This window comes from Balaenoptera physalus (genome assembly GCF_965194825.1).
Source record: "Balaenoptera physalus genome assembly, chromosome: 13".
Classification (NCBI taxonomy): Eukaryota; Metazoa; Chordata; class Mammalia; order Artiodactyla; family Balaenopteridae; genus Balaenoptera; species Balaenoptera physalus.
In genome coordinates, this window is record NC_138892.1 from 94179871 (window position 1) to 94197477 (window position 17607).

Genomic DNA, 17607 nt, shown 5'->3' on the forward strand with positions numbered 1-17607 from the left:
ACATGTGTTAGATAAACTTCATTCAGACGTGAGTTATACTGCTGTTGGCCATGAGCTCAATGTTAAATAACAATATATATTAAGTAAAGTTTCTTTAAAGAGAAACTCATATAAAACAAGATTATATATTGACCAATTGATGAAAATGCTGTGACCAGAGGCTCTCAGGAACTTAACCCTCTATCTTTTCTAGGAGCAATGGCTCAATATTTGCTAATTCAGTGTTTGTGGCAGGCTTGTAGAACATAACTACCAAGAATTAGGAGAAAGGACTGTAATTTATTTTCCATCATTTTTACTAAACTGACTGGGACACAGTAACCTTCTTCCTACAGACTCAGAGCTTCCATTCTAAACTTGAGTTATCCTTAAACTCTAAAATATTATGGTTGCATAGATCAAAGATACTGTTGATGTAATGATTAGGTGACAGTATACACATTTATATAGTTACCCACACATGGCAATTATTTTTAATTAATAATTCAACAAATATTTTTCAAGCACTGACGTGCACTTTATTAAACACTGATTAAGCCAAAATAGAAAAGATCTTATTCTAAGAAATCTTGGGTGTATACTTCTTCTGAAATAACTTGTAGGCATTAATCAAATTATCACACAAATGCATGTGCAATTTCTACTGAATTGCATGTTGAAGAATAGATGCACAAAACAGTATAAATATTTATACTGTGATAAAAGAGAAGCTGAAAGGGTCTTTCTTGAGGCAGTGACCTGGCATGAAGTATAAAAGGAGGAGTCAAAACTGGAGGTAACTGGAGGAAGAGAAGTGCAGGGTAAAGGGCACATGATATATAAAAGGCTGAGAGAAGAATGCTGTGGCTGGAGTTAAGACAGCATGGAGGAGCATGACATGTGAGGGACCTACAGAAGTACAGAAAAGTTTGAGCTTGCAGGGTCTTTAAGACATTTAAGCCATTTTGTATTTATTTCAGGAGCCATGGAAACACTCTGAAGGTTTAAATTGGAAGAAGGGAATGATTAGATTTGTGGTTTGGAAAGCTTGTTTATATCACAAGATGAGGAATGGACTGGATAATGGCCAGTGTGAATATAGATCAATCAGCTTTGAGGCTCAGATGGTGGTTCAGAGAAGAAATGATCAATGCTTGGATAAGGCTGAGTGCTGGTAGAGATGTAATGTGAAAGACTTGAGATGTTCAAATACATGATGATAGCAAATGCTCTGTGAAGCAATTATCACAATTTTGTAGTTAAAGAAATTGAGTCTCCAGAGGTTAAATGACCATTCTGAGTTTCCAGAGTCAATAAGAAAAGGAGTAAGGATTACAGCTCAGATATTGTGACTCTATCATTAGAAGGGCTCCAGATTCCTTCAGGGAGGATCCTTAAATTAGAAAGCAAACAAGAGAGCATAATTTTAATCTGGCCCCATCCTACTCCCACTCCCAACCTAGAAAGACCTTACTAATCAGTATTTGGGAACAAATTAATCAAGACTCAATTCAAGAATCAAGGTTTGAATAGCCCCAGTGACCTTTGCCTGGCTGGGAAAGTTAACTGTTAAGCCATATTTTGGTTTTATTTTATTTTATTTTGTGTTTTTCTTTTTGACTGATACTGGAAAAAAAAATGCCACAGAAACCAAGCAGGACCCTGTCATGTCCCCCGCCTCTTGTTTGTTGAAAAGCTTTAGCCTCCTAGGCCTTCCCTGAGTTGCAAAGAGCAAATTTAATCAGAGAAGTGAAAAAATGCAGAAACAAGAGAAAACAAAGTCAAGGAAATTTAGTTCCTCCTAAGGGCTATGGATAATATCCTGAGACATATCCTTGAGCTATTTTGCAGATACTAAAACCCCCTCGAGGTGAAAGAAGTTAACTGCATGCTGACCACAAGGACATAGACCCCAGACCAGTTGGGACCAGAAGGTTGATGATGTTGACTCCCGATTAGCTCACCACCAACCAATCAGAAGAATGTCCACGAGCTGATCAGGTACCCGGAAACCCTCTCCCTCACCCTGTCTTTAAAAACCTTTCCCTGAAATCCATCAGGAAGATTGGGTCTTTTGCGAATTCGCTTCCCATACTCCTTGCTTGGTGCTCTGCAATAAACACTGTACTTTTTCTTCACCATAACCCAGTGTCAGTAGATTGGCTTTACTATGCATGGACAAACAGACCCAAGTTTGGTTAGGTATCAACACCAGGGAAAGGAGGTTGAAAACAGAGTGCCATGAGCTGAGGAACAGTACATGAAGAAAAAAGAGAGGTTTTACAGCTCACATGAGTGTGAAATTTTAGACAAAAAAGGAATTTTAAGTTTAAAAAATTAGGGAGGGACAGATAATTTCACATATGTTCTTATTTAAATTTTGCCTTTACTTGAATTTTGAAATATTTTTAGACTTTCAGAAAAGTTGCAAGGGAAGTACAGAAAGTTTCCATATATCTACCTAGCTTCATCTAATGTTAATATCTTACATTTTTCATGATAATGGTAATGTGTTGAATTAACAAAACTAAGAAATTAACATTGGGAAATACTATAATTAAAGTGCAGACATTGTTCAAATTGCCCAAATTTTACGCTAATGTCGAGGATCTGATCCAAGATACCATATTGTACTTAACTGCCATGTCTCCTTAGTGTTCTGTGACAGAAACTTAAGAACTTATTTTCCATATCCTTTATGCTTCTGAAAAGCACTGATTATGTATTTCATAGAATGCCCCTTGATATGGGTTTGTCTGACATTTTTCATGATTAGAATGAGATTATGGATTGGGGGGAAGAATACTGCAGAGATGTTGCTTCTTTCCTGTCACTTGAAATCTGGGTGCATTATAGCATTATGTCTCATTACTGGTGATGTGAGTGGTGATCTGTGGGTTAAGATGGTGTCTGCCAGGTTTCTCCACTGTAAAGTTACTCTTTTTTCCCTTTCCACACTCTATTCATTGAATGACTCCTAAGTCCAGTCCACATTCAAGAAAAAGGGGAATTAAAAGCCACCTCTTGAAAATAAATATATAAAAGAATATGTGGACTTATGTTAAAATCACCCAAATAATGAGTAAATATTTGGGGAGAAATATTTTGGGACTTTACAAATATCCTGTTTCTTCTTAAACTTTCACCTACTAATGTTAGTCTTCATTAGTGCATTTTGCCTGCAGCAATTATTGCTGTGCTATTCTAAAATGATTTTTAATTTCCTAGTCCTTCTGTATTTATCCATTATAATTCTGTAAGGAAAATCTTCCATGGGAAGGTTTTTTTGTTGTGTGCTTTACTGTGTAAAAATTGAATCAAGATGTGTTACTCCTTCAAACAAACATTTGAAAAAAAAAGTGTACAACCTATTATTTTCTGAGTTTTACTAACTAGAATAAATACAGCTACACCTTCATCCTATTGAAGTTAATGTTGGACAAGCAAAGTCCTGGTATGTAAAGATGAGCATGATCTCCAGACTAAAACAGCCCAGGGCTTTGAGTGGAGACTCTACCCTCTAATGTGCTTCCATCTGCAGAGCTGGGCAAAAATAGCATCTCTTGGATGGGTGGCAGGTACTCAGCTGCTGTTGTCTCAGCATGGGATGGCCACCATACTACTGTGGGCTGAATCACCCAAGACATTGCCTTCCTCACATTTGTTGCCATTGCATTGTAAAAGGGCACCATGTGCCCAAATGAACACTTGCAAAAAGGAACTGAAGTGGCATTAACTCCCGGAACAATTACAGTGTTTTCTAGAACAAATTTTAGTAGGCTTTACCTGGTTAATACAGGTAATAGAATTCTCAAGGGCAACAGAAAAATAAATGTCAAACCCAGGAGGAGGAGAAAGTAGAATTGAAAGAAAGTGGGTTGTTAGTAAAACAAATATACAAAAACACCACCACCAACAAATCACAATACCTTGATGAATACATGCAATTTTCTGTTTTCATTTTAAAACAGTTTCTCTCCACCTAGTCTGAGTGAAGTTTGAAATAATTTTGTTGGAATAGCAATTTTTTCCCTATGAGGATGATGTAGTAAGATGAACATTTTTATCTATCAGAATTCTAGAAGGGCTGTTCATTTGGTGGGTGGGGAGGAGGAATCTGAGAAAAGATTAAGAAGGCCCCTGTGCAGTGTGTCTAGGCTTCTATCACGGGATAGGACATTAATACCTCTACTCAGTAGTGAATAGGCAGAGTACAGTGCAGGATGCCGGGAGAGGGGCCTATGAAGATAAAGAGACATCAAGAAGAGGAAGAGATACCTAAAGAGCAGTTACAACAAGATTTCCTATTGGATACACTGTAAAGCTCTGTCTGTTCCTTCAAGGAACATGAAAATAAAGCTTTGCATTACTCTCTGAGACATTCGAAATTGGACTGGTGTTTCTTTGACTGTAACTTTGTTCCAAAGTCTTGTTTCAAAGAAAAAACAAGCAATCCCATTTTATGTGAGCCATACAAAGATGAGTTTTCCCAAGATCCTGATATGTTCCCCAAGAGCTCACAATAAAATGATCCCATTTCATGTATTTCATCTTCCTCTACTTCCCAGTATGTCTCACCAATCCCAATGTGAGAATTTCCTGGGGATTCTTTTACAAATACCCTTTCCTTGTTTTAGATACTCTCTTCTGTTTTTTTGACAATTCAAGTTTTGAACATTCCTCAGAGACACTCTAAGCAACATATAAGAAGACACAGTTTTTCTTATCTTTGTATTCCCTCGGGGTGACTAAGAAAAGCTCCGCTATAGAATAGTCACAATAACTACCCTAGTTTGCTTTCCTCTTGAAGCCTGTCTTTTTAAACAATAACCCATTTTGCTTCATCTCATCCTTTAAATTTGCAAGAAAATTGAGTTTGCATGACTTTTTTCTGCCCATCTAAATTTATTGATAATTGAAGATATATTTTTTATATTTCATTATAAAGTAAGTAACTAAATAGGTAAAGTATTTGGTACAGCACCTGCCACCTACTAAATATTTACTTTTAATATTTATTAATATTATGCTGAATGAGCATAATAGATTCTTAAGCAATACTTGTTTACTTGAATAGAAAAGTACACAGATATTGGCTGTGTTCAAATAGATCATACAAGAGAAACATTAAGATATCTTACTATTCAAATAGCACATACCTAAGTCCTAAGCCTTCTTTTCCAATAGCTCCTGTTTCTCTTTTTCTCACTTTATAGTTCCTCAATATGGCAATATTTCCTCTCCTTATATGTAGATTTCAAAATTGTTGCAACAAATTTTATGAGTCATGAAAATTATGAGGCATGATCCCATAAATATCACTAAAGGAAAGCAGTTGTGAGTGTTAGATACCTTTGCATAATACTGTGTAAAAAAACAGACCCATTTCTCTTCTTAATCCACAACATCATATTAGTTATTAACTTTGGTTAGTTCTCCTTCCCTTATTTGTATAAAATTCATTTTTCTCCATCCTTTGTGCCATTTTTTTGAAGCTCTCATTGGATTACTGAAACAGCTCTTTAACTAGATTTGCTATCTCCCTTGTCATACACATTTTTGGTTTTGGAAACAGCCTCTGCTGCCTATAAAGCAAATTAACTCATGTCACCGCCCTGATTATGTTGCCTGATGTCTACCCCTTATTCTCAGGGGAGGCCATCCTAGGTCTATGAATATAAGTTTGACATTTACTTGTAGGTGGACAAAATTTGTTTGCTTATTAATGCAATAGATCTTTATTGAGTGACTACTATATCCTGGGCACTGCCAGGCAAATTAACCCACCTGTACCAAAAGACTTGAAGTCTAATTATTTGGATCTGAATTGTGCTTATTACCACTTATGACTTATGTGATCTAGGGGAAACTTCATGAGTATTAGTTTTCCTATAGTAGCACTCACCTCATTAAGTAGTTGTGAGGATTAAATAAGAAAATCCACATGGAGTACTTACATTCCTGATACATAGGAAGTTAATAATAAATGTTACTTGTTATTATTATTAAGAAAGTGAATCTTCCAAAATCAATTGCAAAGAATGAGGTATATATTTACATAGTAGAATTTTAATTAGTATAAGGTATTAAGAAAACCGATTAAATTCAACTATGTCCATTTCATAACCCATAAAATAAAATTAATAATATAAAATATTTTAAATGCATAAGCATAATATATCTATACACATACATCTATATATGCCCTAAAGTTATGAAGCATAATTAAAACTTTGTGTTTTCATCTATAGAAATAAGAAAACAAAACAAAATAAAACAAAATGTCATGACTTCACACACATTTGATCTTATGAAGAAATTAAAGATTTTATTTGACCCTATTTGCCATGATCCATTGCTCAACTGACAGCCAAGACTATCAAAAATTCATAGAATCACAGTCTCAGGAGACCCCAAGAGTAATCAAGGGAATATCAGGGAAATCAGGGCCTAAAAACTGTTTCTACCATTTTTCCTACAGTAATTACTCACTCTGTCCCCATGGAGTTTGGTAGAAAAAAAGCAAGTTGAGTTCCCACCTGATGATGAGGATTCTCTTATCTTTCGAATACATTCCACCTCTTCTTTTGCTTGCCACTGCTTTCCATATTAAACTCTACATTGATGGCAGAGGAGATTTTTAATGCCATTTTGATTCTGTCAGACACCTGCTTAAAAGCCTTCAGTGGCTTTCTACTGTCTTTGGGATGAGATCTCAAGGCCTTCTAACAAAGCGTGAATCACTTATAATTTGCCTCTGATGACTCACCAGCTTCATCTCTCACCACTGCCATTTTGTATGGATGCTCAAATCTTTCCAAATGATTTGCACGTTTCCAAACTTCCTTTCATATTTCAGACATCACTCCTCTCCTCTACTTTGTGTGCCTTTTCTGCCTGAGAAGCAAAAAACTATTCATATATCAAGAATAATCCTTTTTTACAGAGATCTCCTTTTCTGACTCCAGTCCTAGTAAAAGTGACTATGTGTCTCTAGAGTGTGAAGGGAAAATGTTTGTGAATAGGTTTTATGCATTTCTTCCTATAACTGTAGTTGAATTATCTCTTCATCGGGCAAAGAATAGAGGTATGTGTATGTGTGTGTTTATGTGCATAAAAGAAGTAAACATTAGGTAGGATTATATTCCCATATTCCCAAAAAATCTTGGGATGCGCTTTCTCATTATTAACATTGTATTAAGATGTATAAATCCAGGCACAGAAAAGATTAAATGAGCTCATGCATATCAAGTGCTCAACACAGAGCTTGCAACATATAGGCTTTTGGCCAACAGCATCTTTCTCTCCACTCAACCCTTCCATCCAGTGGGGTTTTCTTGACTGATCTGAATTTAAAATAAAGGTATTTATTTATTTATTTATTTATTTATTTATTTATTTATTTATTTATTTATTTTAAAATGAGATGATGACCAAATGGAAATGACCATTCCTAGAAGTAAAACAAAATAAATTTAGTGGATACAATTTCAACACATTTCTGCTCACATTAAAGAAAATGGGACTTTATTTTGTATAAATGATACACTTTAATTCAGTAGACCCATCCTGTGGTTATTTGTTGGTATGGTTTGGGGACAAAGCTATACCTTTAACTTTAGCTCTCTGTTTCTCTTTTTCTTCAAGTTTAAATAGTCCCTTTTAGATAAATGCCACCAAGAAGGTTTCCAGATGCTTTAGTCTTTAGGTAGTCTAACAGTCAAGGGGAAGAGGGTCTCAAGTTTCCATATTGTCCCTGTGCTTTTTCTCTGGATGTTTGCTTTCTCTGTGCCAAGGGTCATCTCTGGTCCGATCCCATTGCCTTTTTCTGAGATGCAGATAATAGATGTGCAGCTTGTTTTCTTGAATCAGAGTTCAAAGGCATTTCCTTGCTTGATTAGCCTCTCTCTGGTTTTTATAGGAGCATCAGGCCTCTTAAGTCTCAGCAAAATTCTTCGAGGCTGTGTCTGGGCTGGCCACAGGTGGCCTTTGTGGTAGAATCACTATGGCCCTTGCTGCTGTGGCCTTATGTTAGATATGCTAGCTCTTAACTCAGTTACATTTATTTTCCCCTATGGCACTTCCACATCACGTGGGATTCTTTTCTGTCCTCATGGGAGCCAAAGGAAGGTAAGCATGCTGGTTCTCTCTAACATACTGTAGTGTTACTTTTTCCTCTAGTGCAGTTACCCGGAGTTAGCATGGAGCCACCTGCACATGAGTCTTCCCTCAGCATTTCAAATGAGGAACCCAACAAAATCCTCCTCGACTTTTGGCATTTCCAATCACCTATCAAATTACACCACACACACACACACACACACACACACACACACACACACACACAAACACACACACACACAAAATACTTGGGGATTCTGGCCTGGTGGAAGCAAGTGAGGATATTCCTATTAGAGTGTTTATTTTAAAAACTTCCATCTCTCATCCACAGGGTTATGAATCTTACTCTGTATGGCTATTAGGTAGGGTTTATTGGGTTGGATTGGGTAGGATTATATCTCTTCTTTCTGAAGTGGGAAGTGCAAGAGGAATGTGCTAGGCTTAGCTCCAATGCAGGACTAGATATAGGAGGAGAAATTGTTTTACTGATAAGGGGATATGCATTGGATGGCATTTCAAAAATATTGTCCCTATTACCTACATGTGTAAGGTAGTGGAACAGAGTTTAACTTATACAAAGGGAATCATGTGATTGCATAGGGAGGTTTGGGATACTAATGGTATGTAGAAATGATAGTCTTGCTATCAGTTTCATCATTAACCTTCCATCATAGCTCAAGCTGCAAATATTGGCCATTTAAAAACCAACCAATCAACAAACAAGCAAACATACATACAAACACAGTCAACCTGGAGACTTAGTATTTTTCCCAATAGCTTATAGAATTCATTTTTTAGTTTATCTACCAGTGGATAAAAGAGATAGACCCACATGAAGAATTAGCCCTTGCACTATTTTATGTGCTACTTTTTATTATGTATGGTACACAGCTACTAAAGGTCACAAAACTAATTAGTGGCAGGTTTGTGACAAAAATCCAATGCACCTGATTCATTAACCAAGATTATTTTATCTAGGTAAATTTGTGACTCCTTTCTCTTTATTTTTTTTCAATTTTACTGTATACAAGTTAGAATTTTTCTCTTTCTTTAGTTCATTAAGCAAGCATCAAAGTACTTGACTGTCTATAGACAAATATTATCTACCTGTAAGGCCCTTACAGTGATATCCAGGAAATATTTATTTTTGTTTCCTCACTTAAATATAGTAAAGTAAATAAAGCAATGGTTATATTGTTTTATTTATATAGTGATTTATGTATGTTTGCTTTATTAAAAACATTTAACATAAAAAATTGAATATCCATCTATCTTTTACAAATTCAGTGACCTTTACATAGTTTATTCATAAATATGTAGAAAGATAATAGATACTTTCTTTGCATTTAAGCCCTGGTATGGAGGACCTATTTTTAAAATTCATTTAATAGTAAATGTTATTGTTTCAGAAAATATGTAGTATATTTATTTTGAAATTTAAAAAACAGGTTATTTATACATGTTTGTATGGACTGATCATTGGAATTAGAAGATAAAAATCCATATTCATGTTACCATATATGTTATCTTATGTGTACAAAGAGAAGAAAGATAAAAAGAAAGAAAAACTGATGTTGTTGAATTAAATTAGAATATAATTATTACTTCATGTCTTCACAAAAGACATTCTGTAACATTTAAAATTTCTGCTAATTGCACAAGGTACATTATCATGCAAAAGAATGTTAGTGAAGGTTGAAAAGGACAAACCAACTACTCTCGTACATCACCATAATTATGCAGCCCCATGTTCGAACAATTACATTTATGTAGACCCACTGTTAAAATCAATGTTACTTGTACAGCTAGTCCTTAATCAATGAAATCAGTCAATTTACCATGGTCACATCCTTCTTCTTAATTAAGACAGTGATATCTCTGGAGCGCAGGGTCTCAAAGAGATAAATAAGTACAGAGGTTGAGAAATGTCAAAGAGGTGACTCCCCGATTTTACTCCTGACGAACTTGGGAGGAAATAAGACAGTTCCTTCAGTTCAGGGAAGCAGCACAATCTTCTAAAGAGATGGCTTAGCATTCATTAAGAAAAGAGCAGGTAGTAGTGTCTGACAGAAATAGCACTAATGAGCAAAGAAGGTTTTCAACATGCATATCCTTCATAGTCATACTCTGAATTATGAAGGTTGTGCCACCTAAGCCAATTTTAATTAGAATGAGCATGGACCTCTTTGGACAGTTAGCCTTTCTTTCCAAAATCCATTTCAATATGGTGTCATTTTGTTGTCATAATCAAAATGGCAAAGTGATGGAATAACCTACTTAAAATGTCTGTGGTGTTAAAGCAGATATGGCAAACATCTTCTAATGACACATGTAATAAGGGTATTACCTGGAGGACGTTGACAGTATGCTCCCTGTTGTCATCGGAGCAGAAATAATGATAGAGGCGACAACAGAGGTCTTCAAAGACCCAGTTCCACCTCTCTGTTCCACCAGTGAACTGTAAAAGTATCATTTATTGGAAAGGAAAGAAATAGAAGGACAAAACAGCTCTATTAAAAATAGCAAATGTAGATACATCACATTGATTTTTTTTATTTCACAAGGCATACTATCTTTGCACTTTCAGACTGGTATTAGCCATCTGCTTTTATCCTGAGAGAAGCTCTTGTCAGGCTATATGAAAATAAATGAAAGAAAAATAATAAATATACAGCACTGATATATTTCCCTTAAAAATAGATATGATCATTTTTATAACAAATCCAATTTAGGTTTATCTCTATAAATGAGATAATTATTCAAGTCAAAGTATGGAAAGATAATTTAAAATAAAAACTGAACTTCTTAATCCAGGCATGATTTTATATATATATGAACACAAAGGAGTGATAATTTGTTCTATGTGTCTCCAGTAGCAAATAATGCATTGCAAAAATACACAAGACAATTAATGTATAATGATGTTACAAATTTGTAACAAGTACCTTCTATCATACTTATCAGACAATATTAACTGACTATAGCTGAAAAATAGCGGGCATGACTTTTATCAGTAAATATTATTACAAGTTTTTCTCTTTGTCTCTTACATTTCATGCATGATAAATGTGTACATTTTTTAAATGCGTGAGATTGGTTGCTTCTAAAAAAGGAAAATGTGCTTATATCAATCACTCTTTCTATAAAACCTTTTACTTTTGAATTTAATTTTATAATTAAAAAAAGTGACTGCATAATTATGGTGATGTACGAGAGTAGTTGGTTAAAACTTATAACAGATTTTTTACATTTATGTTGTCGGTTTTAAACCAAACTAACTTTGAGCAAAAGTTATTTCTTAGATCATGTAAATTTTAACTGCAATTTAATTTTGTGGGATTAAATGCCAGAGAGTAGATTTACTTAGGGATGTCATTTTCTCTGCTAACATCAAAAACCATTTATAGGAAAGGAGCCCCAACTAATTAGAAGGTCAGTCATCCCTCCATAAGAACAGACTTACAAACTCAAGAGGCCTTACACATAAGTATCTAAGTAGTAAAAGACTGACCACTAGCTTGGATATTTACTTAGCAAGAACTCAAAGCCCTAAGACAACTCTGACAGAAGCTACTAAGGGGCACAGAAGGTAGGATGGATTATAATTCACTCAACTGAGTGCACTTGAATGGCAAAAAGAAAAGCAAGAGAGGGAAAGAGATTTAGCAGTGTATTGTTTTTCTGTTGTTATTTTAAAATTTTTTTATTGGAGTATAGTTGATTTACAATGGTGTGTCAGTTTCAGGTATACAGCAAAGTGAATCAGTTATACGTATATATAGCCACTTTTTTTTTTTTTTTTTTTTTAGATTATTTTCCCATATAGGCCATTACAGAGTACTGAGTAGAGTTCCCTGTGCTATATTGCAGGTTCTTATTTATTATCTATTTTATACATAGTAGTGTGTACATGTCAGTTCCAATCTCCCAATTCATCCCTCACCCCTCCTTATCCCCAGTAACCATAAGTTTGTTTTCTACATCTGTGACTCTACTGTTTTGTAAGTAAGTTGAGATTTAGCAGTTTATGATTCAGTAATTAAATAACTTGTTGTTTATATAGACAAAAGTAATGCTTTTTGTTATTCTAGTCTAGTTACACCTTTTTCTCATTTATGATTTTCATGGTCAAGATAAGAAATCAATGGTAAAGTTATCTTACATTTAAATCTCTTAATCTCAGGCTGAGTCATAAAACTTTACTATCCCTTGTTATTTCTATACATCAATTCAGGGCTGACTGAATGAGTAGAGCTGGTTCTAAAGACTTTTCTGAGTAGCCATCAACCATGTGGAGAGAGAGAAAAAAGATTCTAATCTTAGAGTATGCCAAGAGCTGAAAACTTCAAAGAGACAAGCAAAACAACTTGTGTTATATATCTGTATCTATATCTAATATCTATATCTATATCTAATATCTAATATCTATAACTTCTGTGTTACTCACAGCTTTAAAACTGGTGAATAACCCATCTCCACTCACCTTCACCGTCTACCAATAGAGGTAGACACATGTTATCTACTAATTTGAAGAAGATGCTAATTGTCTGTGAGGGGAAGCACGAGAACGTGTTTCTCTGCTATACAAGGAAAGGCCTATTTAACTGTCTATTAGGCATATTTATGTAAGAAATAAATTCATATTTAAATAATTAGCTAAAGTGCATAGTCAAGTAGAAAGCAAATTATAAGCTTTTATAAGATTTACAGACAGCCTCATGTTTAAAAGCTGAATCTATTATTTTCATGTGAAGAGATTAGATAAGCTAGTTTATGTACTTTGGGCCCTACTGTGCTCAAGTAATGCAATTTCTGAACCTATTTTGAAATGTAGCCTCTGGACTATTTTACACAGGCAGGCATTCTAACCTTCTATGATGGATTTCATTTCTAATACCAATGGAACAATCATAAAACAAATAACCAAATATATATCTGTGATATAATTGAAAACTATTTATTTAACTTAAAGCTTACTAACCAATCCCATTCACATTGGGAAAAAACTTGTTTTTAGGGCACTCAATAAATGTTTGAGGAAAGGTAAAGTCACCTTAGGCAAAAGATAAAAAGAGAGACTCCACCCTTCCTCTCCACGCTACTGGATCATTTTTGCCATAGGGATGCAGCATCATGGGCAAAGCTTGTGGCTATACAGGAAGGAAATTTTATTGAGCCACTGCTACCAAAGAAAGGTGCTTATATTATATAGTGTTCCAGGCTGCTGGATAAGTTCCCTAAATAGTTCCCTCCACAAAAGTGACAGTTCCTAGGAAAGCCATAGATATCTGGTCTGCAGCAGCTTTAGTTGGGGACAGGCAGGAAAATGATACTCTCTCTCCCTAAGTAGTCTGCTTAGCAGGACTCCTGCTTGGCAGGAGAAGAATAGAGCTGATTATTTCCATCCATCTCTTTTCTCTTTTTCATCCTGTTTTCCCTTTACTAAATGCACTTGAGGAGTCATTGATGTTTTTGTGAGTATGGAATACAGTACAATAGCATTATATCACCTGGTGCTATAATACCAAATTCACTTACATTGTATTTCTTTCTGAATAGACTCTCCTTTCCTCTGTTATTCTAATGTTGGATGCCTACATTTTTATTGGAAATCTCCATCTAAAGACAATAGGTGAGATAGAATAATCTGAGGATGATATTGAAAAAGATACTGACAATACAAAATGGTTGATTAATAAGAATGGCATGAACACTTGTTGAGTAGTTCTTAGATCACTTACTGATTATAACTCACGGTCGCTTGAACCAATTAGACGTACAAGTAAAAGGAAGCTATTAGTTATGACTTTGTCATATAAAAACTATTGTGCAGCAAGAAATGACTGATTCTTGGTAGAAAAAAATAAAAACAATTCACAAGTTCAAAAGCTAATTCAACAAAAGATAAAGATGTTAGAAATGTATTTTTATGAAGCTATTGTCTCTTGTGTGAGGCCACAATATAAAAGAAGGTAAAACTACAGAAAACTTTAAGAACAATATTGATGTAAACTAAACATTGACATTTGATCCATTTTAGAGACAAGAAAATGTAAACAACTTCTTTCCAAACAACATCTACATTTAGAATACTAAAGAGATGATTTTCCGATTGTAAGTTGAGAACTTAAAAGAATTAGTGCATCCTCCAAATACATCTTAATCATTAGAAGTAAGGAAAATCCACCACAATAGTTTAAATCTTCCAAATGGAATCGCATTATTGGTCTGTATCATGTTTTTCCGAGTTTCTTGATAGGCAGTATTTCGCCAGTGCTGTTATTGAAGGGTTGGTTGTTACATTGATTCAAAAAATAAATGCAATATTCCTCCCTCCATGTAGAATTTAGAATTTTCATATTAATCCTTGATTAATTCAAATAGGAAAAAAAGATTGTAAAATTCATACATTATGAGATATATATATATATATTAACATACCCTCAGAGGTACACAGGTTATGGAATCAAAGAGACTGAGATTGAAATCAAGAGCCAGCCCCTACTTTTCCAGCTCTACAACATCAGACTCATTTTACCAGCTCTAAGCCTCACATTCATGTCTGTGTATGGGGATAAAGCCCTGAAGATAGCTGTGAGGGTCAATGTGACAGATATCAGGAAAACTCGGGGTGTGCTAGGTGCTCAGTAAAAGGTAGAATAGCTCTGGGGGAATGTAGTAAAATCATTGTGAAAGGTTGGAGTACTGAATAAGTAAATATCATTGAGTTATTATTTTTAAATAATTAGATAGTAAATATTTATGCAATCAGAAGATCCCTTCTAACGTCTTGTGTATAGAACCTACTTCATTTATTTAATAAACAGGAAACTTCTTTTTACAGATCAACTGGAACTTCTAAATTATCAGAAATTCTGAATTATGAGGAATCAAAACAATACACTTGAAAACTAATTTTTCTTACTCAGATTTTTAAGAGGATAGTGGACTAAAGTCATTGTGGAAAGGAAAGAAAAGATTAAAATGTGTTTTCAAAGCAGCACGGTGTTCAGAATGATGCCTGAGTACATTTAGCTATCTTTGCTGAAAGTGAAAAATAATACAAGTAAAATGTATAATACACTTGTTTGTATAACATTCCTACAATGTATTGACAGGCTTCTAAGAAAAATTAAAACTACTTTCTATCATAAAAGATAAAGAACAAAACAGACTGAATCCACTTAAAGAAGAGAAAGATTCTCTTTGAGATTCAGATTCAGTATTATGTTTAACTATTCTAAATCTATTTGCTTCGGTATTCAGCAGCTTTTGTGATAGGATCAGAAACTGTGAAATGGAAATTGTAGTGATTTAATATTTGGAAAAATTATAATAAGTGTAAAAAATAGTCATGGTATGTTTTCCCAGTGCTCTCTGCAAAGAAAGAGAATTAAGAAGAAAAGCCAAGAAAGCTTCAGGGATTAGAGAAGATATTTTCTAAGTTTGGAAGCAGATGTTGTACCATATGTGCTTACCTGTACTCTTTCTATTCACTTTGGCTGGATCATTACCAACCTGTCTTGTTTTTAATCCAGTAGAGTCACTGACTGAATAACCAATTATTTCACCTCTTTATAATTCAGCTAACTATGACACAATGCTCCTGGAAAAGATTACAGGCAGGTGAAGGAAAAGAATGAATTAAAATCTAAGATAAACACAATAATGAGTTCTCAATTTTATCATATTGTAAAATAATTCTAAAAGCAAAAAGCACTTTGCCTTTTTTTGAACTTTTCTATTTTACCTTGTAATATTAATAGATATTTATTTACATAAAAGAGCTCATACAAATATAGTCTTCTCATGTACACATTTGTGATGCATTGATAAGATTCATGCAGATAAAAACATTAAACATTCAATAAAAAGTTCTTATTGAAAGTGTTGGCAAGCAATAGACTTTCTCACTTTTTAAAAATCATTTGTGCCAGTGAATAAACTCAGAAAATATTTATGTCACAATATCAATTTCAGATCACTTTGCCAATAGAGAAATCATTTCAAAGAAATATACACAAAAAGACCCAAACACAAGCTAAAAACCCTGTAGAAAACAAATGTGAAACCATTTTCAGGGTTTTTTTACTAAGTGTTTTTATTAAAATATAAAATATATGCATAAAATACTCAGGTAGTAAGTGAAAAGCTTGATGAATGCACATGCAACCATATCAGTCAATAAATAGAACACTGCCAGCAGCCCCATAGTCATCCTGGGGCTCCTTTCCAGCTCCTATTTGCCCCTCATCCCAAGAAAATGATTATCCTGTCTTCTGTCACAAGCAGTTAATTTTGTCTTCTTTTTGAAAGTGACAGGAATGGAATCACAGATTATATACTTTCGGTATCCGTATTTTTCATTCAACATTTTTTTAAAGTGTAGTTGTTTTCATGATTCCTCCAATTGTCTCCATTTATCTATTTTTAAGAAATTAGATTGACTCTTTAGATTTTGGATCTCTAGTAGAATTTTGTATGTTTTGTACATAAAGAGCAAGCCTCCCTTTTAAAAAATATTTCATGAAATATAATGCAGTTTTAAATACTTTTTCAACTTAAATTACATATAAATCTCTTACATACAACATGAAAAAAAGCTCATATATTTGAAAATGCAAGTATTTTTAAATATTTGGAAGAACAGAATGTAAAAGCCACATAGGAAATGTTTGAAAACATGAAATTGACCAGCTATCAAAATTAGTTGATGATGAAAATAGGGAGAATAAAAAAACAGATATTGCTCTATCCTAATGGTTCTCAAAGTGTGGCTCACAGAACAGCGGCAGCAGCTTCATCTGGGCGTTGTTTAAAATACAGTTTCAGGCCCATCCCAGAACCACTGCGTCAGAAATCGGGAAGTGGGGTATTTCTGGTACATGCTACACTTTAAGAAATGCTGCTTCCATTCTATACCTTTCAATCACCAGGTACTTCTGTTCCCATCTGTATTTTTTCTTAAAATTATTTCTAACCTACATTTCAAAAAATAAATGCGGAAATAATCTGTGACTGTGGACTCTTTACACTGACTTTGTCATTTCACTGTTTCTATAATGTGACAGTCACTATATGTACTAGTTTTCTATGGCTGCTGTAACAAAGTGCCACAAATGTAGTGGTTGAAAACAACACAAGTATGTTCTCTTAAAGTTCCGGAAGTCAGAAGTCCAAAATCAGGTTTACTGGGCTGAAGTCGAGGTGTCAGCAGGGCTGTTTTTTCCTGGAGGCCCTGAGGGGGGAATCTGCTTTTCTTGCCTTCTTTCAGGTTCTGAAGGTAGCTTGCATTTCTTAGCTCATGGATCCTTCCTTGTATCATTTCAACTGCTTGCTTCCATCGGGTCACATCTCCTGCTATTGCTTTTGACATTGTGGCCTCCCTTTTATAAGAAACTTTGTGATTACAGTAGACTATCAGACAATCCAGTATAATCTATCCATGTCTAGATCCTTAACTTAATCATATCTTATAAGTCCCTTTTGCCATATAAGGTAAGTACT